The sequence below is a fragment of the Staurois parvus genome, unplaced genomic scaffold (assembly GCF_062004578.1).
Source record: "Staurois parvus isolate SC_StPar_1 unplaced genomic scaffold, SC_StPar_1.0 ptg000696l, whole genome shotgun sequence".
Lineage (NCBI taxonomy): Eukaryota > Metazoa > Chordata > Amphibia > Anura > Ranidae > Staurois > Staurois parvus.
In genome coordinates, this window is record NW_028318492.1 from 3524834 (window position 1) to 3541185 (window position 16352).

Consider the following 16352-nt stretch of genomic DNA (forward strand, 5'->3'; position numbering starts at 1 on the left):
GTGCGTCTGGGTCCTCTGTCTCCTCCTCCTCCTCCTCTACCAGATGCTCCTGCTCCTCCACTCCTGTCCGCTGAGTGGAAAAACCACCCATTTCACTCAATAATTCCTGAGCACCAATGTCCTCCTCTACCTCCTCCTCTTCTTCCTGTCCTGCCCCCACAGGGGTCATGTGGCGTTGAGATCTGTGCGCCACGTCTACCGCACCCTGACCAGCCATTGTTAACAGCATTTGTTCCAGGACGTGCAACAGAGGAATGACGTCGTTCATCCCATAGTCCTGCCGACTCACGAATAGCGTGGCCTCCTCAAAGGGCCTGAGCAAGCGCAGGTGTCACGCATGAGCTGCCAATGGCTGACATCTAAGTTACACAGGGAATACCTTTATCCGCTTTTAACATCAGGAAATCTGTGATGGCCTTTTGCTGTTCGTAAAGGCGGTCTAACATATGTAGGGTTGAATTCCACCTTGTTGCAACGTCACAGCATGAGGAGTCGGTATAGGGGCCCATGGCAGATTAGGGGCCTGGCAGCAGCTATGGGAGGCCCATAATCTGCCAGCACCCTATGTCAAAAAATTCTACACATCAGCAGTGTGTGAGGAGACCTGAAAGTGGCACATGGCAGAGTGTGGCGATGGAGACAGCAGCAATGGGAGGCCGTACAGGGACCCATGACAGACTCTGGACCTGGCAGCAGCATGAGGAGGCGGTATATAGGGGCCTATGGCAGATTAGGGGCCTGGCAGCAGCTATAGGAGGCCCATAATCTGCCAGCACCCTATGTCAAAAAAATTCTACACACCAGCAGTGTGAGGAGACCTGAAAGTGGCACATGGCATGAGAGACTCTGGACCTGGCAGCAGCATGAGGAAGCGGTATATAGGGGCCTATGGCAGATTAGGGGCTTGGCAGCAGCTATAGGAGGCCCATAATCTGCCAGCACCCTATGTCAAAAAATTCAACACACCAGCAGTGTGAGGAGACCTGAAAGTGGCACATGGCAGAGTGTGGCGATGGAGACAGCAGCAATGGGAGGCCGTACAGGGACCCATGACAGACTCTGGACCTGGCAGCAGCATGAGGAGGCGGTATATAGGGGCCTATGGCAGATTAGGGGCCTGGCAGCAGCTATGGGAGGCCCTTAATCTGCCAGCACCCTATGTCAAAAAATTCTACACACCAGCAGTGTGAGGAGACCTGAAAGTGGCACATGGCATGAGAGACTCTGGACCTGGCAGCAGCATGAGGAAGCGGTATATAGGGGCCTATGGCAGATTAGGGGCCTGGCAGCAGCAATGGGAGGCCCATAATCTGCCAGCACCCTATGTCAAAAAATTCTACACACCAGCAGTGTGTGAGGAGACCTGAAAGTGGCACATGGCAGAGTGTGGCGATGGAGACAGCAGCAATGGGAGGCCGTACAGGGACCCATGACAGACTCTGGACCTGGCAGCAGCATGAGGAGGCGGTATATAGGGGCCCATGGCAGATTAGGGGCCTGGCAGCAGCTATGGGAGGCCCTTAATCTGCCAGCACCCTATGTCAAAAAAATTCTACACACCAGCAGTGTGAGGAGACCTGAAAGTGGCACATGGCATGAGAGACTCTGGACCTGGCAGCAGCATGAGGAAGCGGTATATAGGGGCCTATGGCAGATTAGGGGCCTGGCAGCAGCTATAGGAGGCCCATAATCTGCCAGCACCCTATGTCAAAAAATTCAACACACCAGCAGTGTGAGGAGACCTGAAAGTGGCACATGGCATGAGAGACTCTGGACCTGGCAGCAGCATGAGGAAGCGGTATATAGGGGCCTATGGCAGATTAGGGGCCTGGCAGCAGCTATAGGAGGCCCATAATCTGCCAGCACCCTATGTCAAAAAATTCTACACACCAGCAGTGTGTGAGGAGACCTGAAAGTGGCACATGGCAGAGTGTGGCGATGGAGACAGCAGCAATGGGAGGCCGTACAGGGACCCATGACAGACTCTGGACCTGGCAGCAGCATGAGGAGGCGGTATATAGGGGCCCATGGCAGATTAGGGGCCTGGCAGCAGCTATGGGAGGCCCTTAATCTGCCAGCACCCTATGTCAAAAAAATTCTACACACCAGCAGTGTGAGGAGACCTGAAAGTGGCACATGGCATGAGAGACTCTGGACCTGGCAGCAGCATGAGGAAGCGGTATATAGGGGCCTATGGCAGATTAGGGGCCTGGCAGCAGCTATAGGAGGCCCATAATCTGCCAGCACCCTATGTCAAAAAATTCAACACACCAGCAGTGTGAGGAGACCTGAAAGTGGCACATGGCAGAGTGTGGCGATGGAGACAGCAGCAATGGGAGGCCGTACAGGGACCCATGACAGACTCTGGACCTGGCAGCAGCATGAGGAGGCGGTTTATAGGGGCCTATGGCAGATTAGGGGCCTGGCAGCAGCTATGGGAGGCCCGTAATCTGCCAGCACCCTATGTCAAAAAATTCTACACACCAGCAGTGTGTGAGGAGACCTGAAAGTGGCACATGGCAGAGTGTGGCGATGGAGACAGCAGCAATGGGAGGCCGTACAGGGACCCATGACAGACTCTGGACCTGGCAGCAGCATGAGGAGGCGGTATATAGGGGCCCATGGCAGATTAAGGGCCTCCCATAGCTGCTGCCAGGCCCCTAATCTGCCAGCACCCTATGTCAAAAAAATTCTACACACCAGCAGTGTGAGGAGACCTGAAAGTGGCACATGGCATGAGAGACTCTGGACCTGGCAGCAGCATGAGGAAGCGGTATATAGGGGCCTATGGCAGATTAGGGGTCTGGCAGCAGCTATAGGAGGCCCATAATCTGCCAGCACCCTATGTCAAAAAATTCTACACACCAGCAGTGTGTGAGGAGACCTGAAAGTGGCACATGGCAGAGTGTGGCGATGGAGACAGCAGCAATGGGAGGCCGTACAGGGACCCATGACAGACTCTGGACCTGGCAGCAGCATGAGGAGGCGGTATATAGGGGCCTATGGCAGATTAGGGGCCTGGCAGCAGCTATGGGAGGCCCTTAATCTGCCAGCACCCTATGTCAAAAAATTCTACACACCAGCAGTGTGTGAGGAGACCTGAAAGTGGCACATGGCAGAGTGTGGCGATGGAGACAGCAGCAATGGGAGGCCGTACAGGGACCCATGACAGACTCTGGACCTGGCAGCAGCATGAGGAGGCGGTATATAGGGGCCCATGGCAGATTAGGGGCCTGGCAGCAGCTATGGGAGGCCCTTAATCTGCCAGCACCCTATGTCAAAAAATTCTACACACCAGCAGTGTGTGAGGAGACCTGAAAGTGGCACATGGCAGAGTGTGGCGATGGAGACAGCAGCAATGGGAGGCCGTACAGGGACCCATGACAGACTCTGGACCTGGCAGCAGCATGAGGAGGCGGTATATAGGGGCCCATGGCAGATTAGGGGCCTGGCAGCAGCTATGGGAGGCCCATAATCTGCCAGCACCCTATGTCAAAAAAATTCTACACACCAGCAGTGTGAGGAGACCTGAAAGTGGCACATGGCATGAGAGACTCTGGACCTGGCAGCAGCATGAGGAAGCGGTATATAGGGGCCTATGGCAGATTAGGGGCCTGGCAGCAGCAATGGGAGGCCCATAATCTGCCAGCACCCTATGTCAAAAAATTCTACACACCAGCAGTGTGTGAGGAGACCTGAAAGTGGCACATGGCAGAGTGTGGCGATGGAGACAGCAGCAATGGGAGGCCGTACAGGGACCCATGACAGACTCTGGACCTGGCAGCAGCATGAGGAAGCGGTATATAGGGGCCTATGGCAGATTAGGGGCCTGGCAGCAGCTATAGGAGGCCCATAATCTGCCAGCACCCTATGTAAAAAAATTCAACACACCAGCAGTGTGAGGAGACCTGAAAGTGGCACATGGCATGAGACACTGTGGACCTGGCAGCAGCATGAGGAGGCGGTATATAGGGGCCCATGGCAGATTAGGGGCCTGGCAGCAGCTATGGGAGGCCCATAATCTGCCAGCACCCTATGTCAAAAAATTCAACACACCAGCAGTGTGAGGAGACCTGAAAGTGGCACATGGCATGAGAGACTCTGGACCTGGCAGCAGCATGAGGAAGCGGTATATAGGGGCCTATGGCAGATTAGGGGCCTGGCAGCAGCTATAGGAGGCCCATAATCTGCCAGCACCCTATGTCAAAAAATTCTACACACCAGCAGTGTGTGAGGAGACCTCAAAGTGGCACATGTTTGAGGCATGATTCATGGCGGATTTAGTCAGTTGTGTCAGGAACTGGTGGTTTGAAATCCAGACTAATCCACGCCTGATTCATTTTCACAAACGTGAGTCTCTCCACACTTTGGGTGGACAGTCGTGTCCTCCGCGGAGTTACAATACCTCCTGCCGCACTAAACACGCGCTCCGATGCCACGCTACTGGCTGGGCATGACAGCCTTTCAAGGGCAAATTCAGCTAGTTGGGGCCAAAGGTCAAGTTTCGTTGCCCAGTAGTCAAGGGGATTGTCTACCTCGGTTGGCAGGGTGCTGTCCAAGTAGGCCCAAGCCTGTTGTTTGAGGTCCTGCTCCAGGTCCACCTGATGCTGCTGCTGCTGCTGCGGCTGGTTAGTAGTTTCCTCACTGCGCTGGTGAAGAAAGCTACTCATCATCGACTGCAGACTGAGGCAGCTGCTGCTGGTGGAGCTGCCACTGCTCCTACCACCCCACCCCTCCCCTGCTGCCATGGCAGCGGAACGCGAGCGCACAGGGCCCACAGTGTCTGAGGATGGACGTTGGCGCACAAAGGCAGAGACCAACTGACTACATAGGTGGTTTTTATAGTACGTTATTTTGGCCTCCCTCTCAGCAGGTGTGAAAAAGGCCACCATTTTGGAACGGTAGCGAGGGTCCAACAAGGTGGACAGCCAAAAGTCATCCCTCTGTCTGATGGTTATTATTCGGCTGTCGCTACGCAAGCAACCGAGCATGCTATGGGCCATTTGTGCCAAGGAATGCGAGGGACTCCCTGCCTCCATCTCCACAGCATACTGCCACGGTGCGTCTGGGTCCTCTGTCTCCTCCTCCTCCTCCTCTACCAGATGCTCCTGCTCCTCCACTCCTGTCCGCTGAGTGGAAAAACCACCCATTTCACTCAATAATTCCTGAGCACAAATGTCCTCCTCTACCTCCTCCTCTTCTTCCTGTCCTGCCCCCACAGGGGTCATGTGGCGTTGAGATCTGTGCGCCACGTCTACCGCACCCTGACCAGCCATTGTTAACAGCATTTGTTCAAGGACGTGCAACAGAGGAATGACGTCGTTCATCCCATAGTCCTGCCGACTCACGAATAGCGTGGCCTCCTCAAAGGGCCTGAGCAAGCGGCAGGTGTCACGCATGAGCTGCCAATGGCTGACATCGAAGTTACACAGGGGAGTACCTTTATCCGCTTGTAACATCAGGAAATCGGTGATGGCCTTTCGCTGTTCGTAAAGGCGGTCTAACATGTGTAGGGTTGAATTCCACCTTGTTGCAACGTCGCAGATCAGGCGATGCTGTGGAATTCCGTTCTGCCGCTGCAGCTCAAGGAGGGTGTGCTTTGCGGTGTAGGAATGGCTGAAATGCATGCAAAGTTTACGTGACATTTTAAGGATGTCTTGCAGTGGGATGGTGGATTTTAAGAACCGCTTGACAACCAGATTGAACACGTGAGCCATGCATGGCGCATGGCACAACCTTCCTTGACGCAGAGCAGACACCTTGTTCTTTCCGTTGTCGGTCAACATGGTTCCGATTTTCAGTTTGCGCGGAGACAGCCATCTGTCGATTTCTCTGTTCATTACACTCAGAAGTTCCTCCCCTGTGTGACTACGTTCGCCAAGGCATACCAGGTGCAGAACAGCGTGACACCGTTGCGCCCTGCACATGTGATATGCCGGTCGGGTAATGGGACTTGGCACGGGGGTGGCGGCTGAGGACACGGCGGAAGAAGAGGTGGTAGAGGCGGACATCTTTGCCGGACCAAGGACGTGCAAACGTGGAGGCAAAAGCGGCGTGACCTGTCCAAGTTGCTGGTGCGGCTGTGACGGCACCACGTTCACCCAGTGGGCCGTAAATGACATGTACTGTCCCTGACCGTAGTTACAGCTCCACACGTCGGCGCTGCCGTGCACTTTGGCAGAGACCGACATGCTCAAAGACTGGCCCACCATGTCTTCTACATGTGAATGCAGGGCTGGCACTGCCTTTTTGGCGAAGAAATGACGGCTTGGCACTCTCCACCGCGGCGCGGCACAAGCCATCATTTCTCTGAAAGGTGCTGAGTCCACCACTTGGAAAGGGAGGGACTGCAGCACCAGCAACTTGGACAGGAGGACGTTCAGCTTTTGCACCGTCGGGTGCGTGCTCGCAAACTGTTGTCTCTTGGAAACGGATTCCAAGAAAGACTGCTGACGGAATCCGTGAAGAGGAGTAGCAGGAGAAGGAGCATCTGAACGAGCGGAAGATGCCAACGAGCGACAACTCCCCTCAGCAGAGGTGTTGGAGCCTTGACTGGCTGATGGAGGGCGATTGACGTCGGGTGACGGAGCAAGTAACGGAGCGGGTGATGGAGCGGGGGCTGGGGCGGGCAGAACCGCCGTATCTTTATCACGGTTTTCCCAGGCCACCAAATGGCGACGCTGCATATGCTGCCGCAACGCTGTAGTCCCAACATGGGCCCCCTGGCCACGCTTGACTTTCTGGCCACATAGTCGACATACGGCTACGTTTACTTCCTCGGGCGGCTTGACGAAAAATTGCCACACCGCCGAGTAGGAAACTTTGCCCCCGATACTCCTCACTGGCTGACTGCTGCTTCCTCCGTGCACACCGGCACCACTACTGGCCGTGGTGGTAGGCTGCAGTGGAGCTGGTGCTCTACTCCGTGGACGTTTGGCTCCACTGACACTGCTGCGACCCTGCTGCTGTCTCCTGGGCAACCCACCGACTGTTTTGCTCGCTGCCAAGCTGCCACCCTCTTCTCCTGATGATGCGGAAGAAATTGCCTGATGACGACAAGGCTGCCAAGTGCGATCAACCTCCTCATCATCAAGTAGGGTCTCCGCCTCACTACTAGCCCCCTCGGCTGCGTCTGGGTCAGGAGACAGACCTGTCTCTAGACCGGCTACCGAGCCACTCTCCTCGCCACTACTTCTTCGCCTGGCTGCTGAAAAGGCGGATGTCTCCCCCCGTTCCTGACCGCCCTCTGTTAGCTCTTCCTCACTGTACAGTGGGGCTGAGCCCACAGCATGCGATACTTCGCTTGGTGAGGGAACACCAAAGGACAGGGGCAGGTAGAGGACACGTGATTTCAGTGGGCTTGGTCCCGGGCCATGCCAACTAACGGTTGTGTCTGACGTACCCACCGACCGTTGGCTGTAGGTGTCAGAGGTGACCTGGGAAGAGGAAGACGACCGAGCCAACCAATCGACGACGGCAGGGTTGTCGGTGGAGACACGACCGCTGGATGACAGCGGGAGCACTGGCCTCTGGCTGCGAATAGTGCTGCCTCGACCCCTTCCTCTGCTGCCACGTCTGCTCGCTCCTAAAACATTGCCTCCTCTGCCACTCCTCTGCATGTTGTCTGACATACTCTTTAATTAAACGATTATGTGTCCCTGAGTAACAATTCTGTGTCCCTGAGTAACAATTCTGTGTCTGTGCGAGTAACAATTCTGTGGCCCTAAGTAACAGTTCTGTGGCCCTCAGTAACAATTCTGTGTCCCTGATTAACGTTTCTGTGGCCCCAAGTAACAGTTCTGTGGCCCCAAGTAACAGTTCTGTGGCCCCAAGTAACAGTTCTGTGTCTGTGCGAGTAACAATTCTGTGTCTGTGCGAGTAACAATTCTGTGGCCCTAAGTAAAGTTTCTGTGGCCCTAAGTAACAATTCTCTGGCACTCAGTAACAATTCTGTCTGTCCCTGAGTAACAATTCTCTGGCACTCAGTAACAATTCTGTCTGTCCCTGAGTAAAAATTCTGTGGCCCTAAGTAAAGTTTCTGGGGCCCTGAGTAACAATTATCTGGCACTCCGTAACAATTCTGTCTGTCCCTGAGTAACAATTCTCTGGCACTCAGTAACAATTCTGTCTGTCCCTGAGTAAAAATTCTCTGGCCCTAAGTAAAGTTTCTGTGGCCCTGAGTAACAATTCTCTGGCACTCCGTAACAATTCTGTCTGTCCCTGAGTAACAATTCTCTGGCACTCAGTAACAATTCTGTCTGTCCCTGAGTAAAAATTCTGTGGCCCTAATTAAAGTTTCTGTGGCCCTAAGTAACAATTCTCTGGCACTCAGTAACAATTCTGTCTGTCCCTGAGTAACAATTCTCTGGCACTCGGTAACAATTCTGTCTGTCCCTGAGTAACAATTCTCTGGCACTCAGTAACAATTCTGTCTGTCCCTGAGTAAAAATTCTGTGGCCCTAATTAAAGTTTCTGTGGCCCTAAGTAACAATTCTCTGGCACTCAGTAACAATTCTGTCTGTCCCTGAGTAACAATTCTCTGGCACTCCGTAACAATTCTGTCTGTCCCTGAGTAACAATTCTCTGGCACTCAGTAACAATTCTGTCTGTCCCTGAGTAAAAATTCTGTGGCCCTAAGTAAAGTTTCTGTGGCCCTGAGTAACAATTCTCTGGCACTCCGTAACAATTCTGTCTGTCCCTGAGTAACAATTCTCTGGCACTCAGTAACAATTCTGTCTGTCCCTGAGTAAAAATTCTGTGGCCCTAATTAAAGTTTCTGTGGCCCTAAGTAACAATTCTCTGGCACTCAGTAACAATTCTGTCTGTCCCTGAGTAACAATTCTCTGGCACTCGGTAACAATTCTGTCTGTCCCTGAGTAACAATTCTCTGGCACTCGGTAACAATTCTGTCTGTCCCTGAGTAACAATTCTCTGGCACTCAGTAACAATTCTGTCTGTCCCTGAGTAAAAATTCTGTGGCCCTAAGTAAAGTTTCTGGGGCCCTGAGTAACAATTATCTGGCACTCAGTAACAATTCTGTCTGTCCCTGAGTAACAATTCTCTGGCACTCAGTAACAATTCTGTCTGTCCCTGAGTAAAAATTCTGTGGCCCTAAGTAAAGTTTCTGGGGCCCTGAGTAACAATTATCTGGCACTCAGTAACAATTCTGTCTGTCCCTGAGTAACAATTCTCTGGCACTCAGTAACAATTCTGTCTGTCCCTGAGTAAAAATTCTGTGGCCCTAATTAAAGTTTCTGTGGCCCTAAGTAACAATTCTCTGGCACTCAGTAACAATTCTGTCTGTCCCTGAGTAACAATTCTCTGGCACTCAGTAACAATTCTGTCTGTCCCTGAGTAAAAATTCTGTGGCCCTAATTAAAGTTTCTGTGGCCCTAAGTAACAATTCTCTGGCACTCAGTAACAATTCTGTCTGTCCCTGAGTAACAATTCTCTGGCACTCGGTAACAATTCTGTCTGTCCCTGAGTAACAATTCTCTGGCACTCAGTAACAATTCTGTCTGTCCCTGAGTAAAAATTCTGTGGCCCTAATTAAAGTTTCTGTGGCCCTAAGTAACAATTCTCTGGCACTCAGTAACAATTCTGTCTGTCCCTGAGTAACAATTCTCTGGCACTCGGTAACAATTCTGTCTGTCCCTGAGTAACAATTCTCTGGCACTCAGTAACAATTCTGTCTGTCCCTGAGTAAAAATTCTGTGGCCCTAATTAAAGTTTCTGTGGCCCTAAGTAACAATTCTCTGGCACTCAGTAACAATTCTGTCTGTCCCTGAGTAACAATTCTCTGGCACTCCGTAACAATTCTGTCTGTCCCTGAGTAACAATTCTCTGGCACTCCGTAACAATTCTGTCTGTCCCTGAGTATGAATTCTGTGGCCCTAACTAGCGTTTCTTTGTCCCTAAGTAACAGTTCTGTGGCCCTCAGTAACAGTTCTGTGTCTGTGCGAGTAACAATTCTGTGTCTGTGCGAGTAACAATTCTGTGGCCCTAAGTAACAGTTCTGTGGCCTTCAGTAACAATTCTGTGTCTGTGCGAGTAACAATTCTGTGTCTGTGCGAGTAACAATTCTGTGGCCCTAAGTAAAGTTTCTGTGGCCCTAAGTAACAATTCTCTGGCACTCAGTAACAATTCTGTCTGTCCCTGAGTAACAATTCTCTGGCACTCAGTAACAATTCTGTCTGTCCCTGAGTAAAAATTCTGTGGCCCTAAGTAAAGTTTCTGTGGCCCTGAGTAACAATTCTCTGGCACTCAGTAACAATTCTGTCTGTCCCTGAGTAACAATTCTCTGGCACTCAGTAACAATTCTGTCTGTCCCTGAGTAAAAATTCTGTGGCCCTAATTAAAGTTTCTGTGGCCCTAAGTAACAATTCTCTGGCACTCAGTAACAATTCTGTCTGTCCCTGAGTAACAATTCTCTGGCACTCAGTAACAATTCTGTCTGTCCCTGAGTAACAATTCTGTGGCCCTAATAACGTTTCTGTGGCCCTAAGTAACAATTCTCTGGCACTGAGTAACAATTCTGTCTGTCCCTGATTATGAATTCTGTGGCCCTAACTAGCGTTTCTTTGTCCCTAAATAACGATTCTGTGGCCCTCATTAACAAGTCTGTGTCCCTGAGTAATGGTTCTCTGTCCCTAAGTAACTTTTCTCTGTCCCCAATTATCGTTTCTGTGGCCCTAACTCTGTCCCTGTCCCTAGTACAGAGCGGTCTGCCTCTGTTCAATAACTGCAGGCAAATGAAGAATTCCAAAATGGCCGCTATTTATAGCTCGACCATTACACAGTGCTGGCTGGCTGGCTGCTGATAGGCTGATGCGATCACATGTAGTTGAGGAATGCATTATGGGTCAGCGCGCCTTGTCTGCGCGCCTTCCCAGACATCCCCGCTCCGTCGCCGCACATGTCAGCCGCCATTTTCTGAAAAATTTCGATTCGCGCGTCCGAATTAGGCTATTTTTCGGATTCGGCACGAATCGAAATTTTTCCGATATTCGACTCGAATTCCACTTCGGATACTTCGATTCGCTCATCTCTAATCATTTTATCTATTAAAATAATATCTTATAAGACAGAATCAGAGATGAATTATCACATTACCGGAGAAGAAAGAATATAAACCAACATATGTGATGTTCTGATAAAAAGCTTGCAAACTTTCCCTTTTCTCTGGAATTACACATGAATGGCTCATAACATGTGATCTGATCTTCCAAAAGTTATAGCTACAAAATAAATAAACAAAATAACTTATGTAACTAAAAACACAAGCAACATTTTATATTACTAGATAAAAATCTTGAATTAGCAAATTCAATAATTGAAGTTTGTAAGACTAAAAATGTTTTTTTTTAAGACTTGAGCTGCTTTTGATATTTCCCTAGGAGCGAGCTTCCTACAAAGAACTCCGGGGTAACAGCTAAATATTAAAGGGATGTTTTTCAGATTCATTTTTCATATCTACCCCATAGGAAAACACGTTGGACTATGTCACAAACATAATACTGAGGTAATCGGGTTTGCTGCGTTAGAATGTATTACGGAAATTCTAGAGGAGGTGATTTTGACAAATTTATCCTGCAATGAGAAGCACGGTGGATATACCATCTCAAAGCTACCTCTTCCCCTGGTTTAAACGAGGCACTAAGCTACAAGTTCTTTTTATAGTTTTTTATAGCCTATGTGGTTGGTTTATGTGTCATCATGGTTGTTTTCTTGAATGTATTGGATCACTTTACTGTTACATGTATCCGCCAATTTCGTTATATCATCTTCTGAGATTGTATTTTATACTGTGATATATGGTTACTATATATTCTGCCGATGTAGGCTTATTGGCTCGCTCTTGGTCCTTTGGTGGAGTGGTGGCGGTGGCGTTTTTGTCTGGGGGCAGGCATATACACTTGCTCGCCGTCCCCCCTGGGATGGTGATTGTGGAGTGGCTGGTTTGTGTCCCCAGTTTCCAGGGATCCACTACCGCTCCTTGTCGGTGCACCTGCATCATCAACCTTTGGCACATGCGTGCCACTGACGCCATCTGCGCCAGCTTGGATTTGGGCCATGTTCTCTTGTGGTCTCCCATGTGCGGTGCAGTGGGGGTTATCCAGTGTGGTGTGGTGTGTCTTCTGTGCTCCCGGCAGGAACTTTCTCGGATTATTGTCTCCAGTTCCCTTTATGTAGGATGTGTCAGTTATATTTATATACTTTTTTTATAGTTCTTGTCTTTTCTATAGGGGACACCTAGGATGAATTTGATGCAGGCCTGTTATGTCTTCATATATGAATTCCATACAAAGGTGGAGTACCTTAATATAGATTGGTTTTGCCCTCCTTTCTCCTCCATCTTTCTGAGGCCAGTTATTTAGTGCCTATCATTGTTTGGTATTATAGGTAATACACCTTGATTGACTACTATTACATCATTCGCCAGTTTTACTCAGACATTTCAGAATTAAAAAAAAATGTTATATCTACAGTACCTGCTCTGTGCAATGGCTCACACAGCAGCGGGAGCCATTGTCTCCTGCTGCTGTCAAACACAGCCAGTGAGCCAATTGGCTCACTGGCTGTGATTGACAGCAGCAGGAGACAATGGCTCCCGCTGCTGTGTGAGCCAATAGGGAGAGAGAAACCTGGGAGAGTCGTGGCTCTCATGCACATCACTGGAACGAGATGGGACCCAGGTAAGTATAAGGAGAGGCTGAGGGGGGAGCTGCACCCAGAAGGTTTTTTTACCTTAATGCATAGAATGCATTAAGGTTAAAAACCTTGAGCCTTTAGAATCACTTCAATTCAAGGACACTGGAGCTTTTCCCTAACCTTCTCCGATTTTTTATTTGCTTTGCCATTGTAACAAAATTATCTCAAGGGATATTTAGCCAATGAGGGTGGGTGAAGTAAAGAAACAGAAGTTTTAAAAACTGTCTATTTCCATTCTCCTTTGTAGAAAAACTATTAATTGACACCAGTTACAACCCTCATGGGAAAGATTTAAAGGCTAAAAAGTCTAGATTGCCTGATAGCTCTCAATAACACTACCTTTTAACTATGCTTATCTAGTGTTGGCTTAAAGCTAATTGTAGGGAACCAAATTCAATTATTATTTCTATAGATGATAACTGTATAATGGGGAGAACAATGTATGTACTTATGTAAGGTGCAGTCAAGAGAAATAAAATAATTTGAACTGACATGATAATGATGCTGGCACTCAGGGAGTGTGCTGATTAAAAAATTACACATTTCTTAGAATAATATCTGGATGATCACTTACGTCAAAAGCTCTCCATGGAACGTTAAAAAGAGAAAATGTAACAAGAAATGTTAACAAATCTAACATGTGCTGTCTTGAAAGAAATGTTAGTCTGACAAGGGAAATTTCCTTTAACTAATAAGATCACCAAAAATCAAGTTTAGGCTAGATACAACCTGCACAGATAATCTGAGAGAAGAGATTGTGTAATATACATTTTACTACATTGGAGAATGTTATTTCTTTAAAACTAAATGCTTGAATCCTAGTCTAATGAGCCAGGAAAATCCTTTCCAGTGTGAGAGGAAATATAGAAAAGGGAGACAAATATTCCATTTTGACATTGATTCTATTTCTTAAATTATATCATCATAATTGTGTTCTTTTTTCAGGGGTCCAGTGACTCGGAGAACATACAGATTGTCAAGGAAAGGATGTGCTTAAGATGTTTGAAAACACCCCCAATGTACCATGTCTGGGGAACTGTACGCTTTGCATACACAATGCATAGTTGTTTTTGCATGACTGGACTATACTTGGCCATCGATGTACAATGCACATAATGTCCCTCTGGAGAGCATACAAAGCACTGACTCTGGATGCTCTTTTGTATCCAGCCCCCCTTTACACTATCCATTTTGTTTTAAAAGTAGTTGGAAAAAATCCAAAAATTTTATGTACTTTTAAATTTTACATAATCAATCAAACAAGTCTAGGCACCCTATCACTGGTAGTTTTTGTCAGAATTGTAAATGGGAAAATGGTAATAACTCTAGTCCATTAAGTCAATTTTTAAATCAAAAGCTGGCAAAAATGGTTAACATTGCTAGGAAAATGGAAGTGTATGACTAGCATCTGTCATATGCATACAGTAGATGCACATCAATAACTACTGTAGACTTGCCACACATTTTGCAATCTGATCAAGCAGTCAGGGTTGGAGCCTCCCTATAAAATCCATACAATTTTATCCAGTTAGGTTGGCTCATTGGCATTGACTCACAGCAACTGTTCAAATCTTACTGAAGTAAAATCAGTTTAACCTCCTCCCATCTGCCCATTTCACATAGATGGTGGACAGGAAGCTTTGCCAATGCAGGCTAATGTACCTGTAAGTCAGCCCACATCAATGGCTCCTGCGCAGCTCACAGAGCATGCACTCCCACAGCCTGGCAATCAGTGTACCACCCGGACACAGAGGATCACAGTACCGCTGAGTCCAGGCGTTCACATGGTGTTTTACCATGTGACTGCTGTGACCAATAACAGCACTCACATAGTAAACAATGGAAAGTGACAGTAAAGATTGCTTCTCTCTGCTCTCAGTGTGAGAGCAGAGAGAAGCGATCCTTTAGTCTGTGAGTGTACAGCAGCCTGTCAGGATGCTTGTACACTCACAGACTGCTCTTCCAGCCACTCCGGTGTCCCTGTTCAGTGCCCCTGTGTCCTTTGTCACTGTCCCAGTATAAACATAATAAATCATGCAGCCAACCCCTGTCATCTGTCCGAGTGTGCACAAAAACACCCCCATACACCATACCAATGTTCTGATTACCGCCATACCAGTGTTCCGATCACCTCCATACCCCAAACCAATACCCCGATCACTGCCATACCCTGTATTTGCATCCTGATCACTGCCATACCAGCATTTAGATCACCCCATATGCCAAACCAGCATCTGATCACCGACGTACTCCATGGCAGCGTCCTGATCACCTCCATACCAGCGTCCTGATCACCACCAGACCCCATACCAGTGTTCTGATCAGTGCCATACCCCATGCCAGCGTCTGACGTGTTAGGGTCTCGACTGATCAATTTTCAAATATATATCCCATAGTTTGTAGACTCTAAAGCTTTCACACAAACTAAATAATATACACTGATTTGCAACATTTTATAACAAATACTAAGCAAAAATTATTTTTGTTCAAAGTTTTCTGTATTTTTTTCATTTATATAGCAACAAATAAAAAACCCAGTGGTGATCAAAAACCACCAAAAGAATTATCTATCTGTCTCAAAAAAAGGATAAAATTTCACATAGGTATATTTTTGCATGACTGGATAATTGTCACTCAAAGTATGATAGTGCTGAAAGCTGAAAATTTGAGTGGATTGGAATGGGGTAAAATTGTCTGGACTTGAAGTGGTTAAAGGATAAGCTCACCTTTGGGAACATGTTACATGTTCCACCTGCTTTTAGAGTGGAACATGTAACATGTTCCCAATGCTGCAGCTCGCTGCCCTGAATCTTCCTGTCGGTATATATGCTTGCCCGTACATCCCGTATGGACAAGCAGATATACTGACAAGTCTGCAGGAGACCTGCATGGCACCAGTGATCCTGCAACCGAAAATAGTAAATGCACATTTTTTTACCTGCAAAAAAATGTACATTCATTATTTTTGGTCAAAAGGTGTACTTATCCTTTAAGGATACATATAGCCAAAACATTTTATTTTAGATAGAGCATGGAAGGGTTAAAAACTCAAGCTGAGGTTTCCCTTCACTTGCAGATGCAACAGGTACTGAAAAGAAATCTCCCCAAGGTAAAGGGAATTCCCATCTTAGACAGTTGTTGCCAGAACATTTGTCCTCTTTAGGAGATCTTTGTTCACCTCTTTCACTCATGACAACATTAAAATGTACTATGTTCTGTCATGGTGACAAAGGTCACTCTCCATGACTAATAGAGGAGTGAACACAGACCGCAATACAAATCTTGCAGAGGGTCCAAATCTTCCCCACTCTATCCAAAACTAGAAACAAAAGTTTTGCCTTTACATGCACTTAAGGAGATGAGTTCTGGTTGGTAGTGATGGGTTACTGTACATCGAGCAGTGCTAACACACTCCCTTATTGAGGGAGTCATTAAACACAAAATAATGCAGTTGCCTCAGACATGTGTGCACTTATCATGGGGGCTGTGTGATAATGTTGTTTTCCAGGTTCCTTGGCAGCCAGGGAAACTCAGATCACACCTGCTGCCTCCCACTCAGAAGTGCAGTGGGCACCACCTTCACAGAGATAGCCCATAGACACCAGATGTTATAACATAGATGTTTACTGCTGAAGCATACC

At 48.1% G+C, this 16352-nt stretch overlaps 1 long non-coding RNA gene across 1 annotated transcript in view; it reads left to right on the forward strand.

Annotated features, from left to right (window-relative positions):
• The window catches only part of LOC149446135 (uncharacterized), a 63287-nt gene extending 48013 nt beyond the window's left edge, over positions 1-15274 (forward strand). Inside the window, exon 2 of the long non-coding RNA XR_016306262.1 lies at positions 13657-15274. This is a non-coding gene — a long non-coding RNA (uncharacterized LOC149446135). The remainder of the gene's footprint in view (positions 1-13656) is intronic.
• The last annotated feature ends 1078 nt before the right edge of the window (positions 15275-16352 follow it).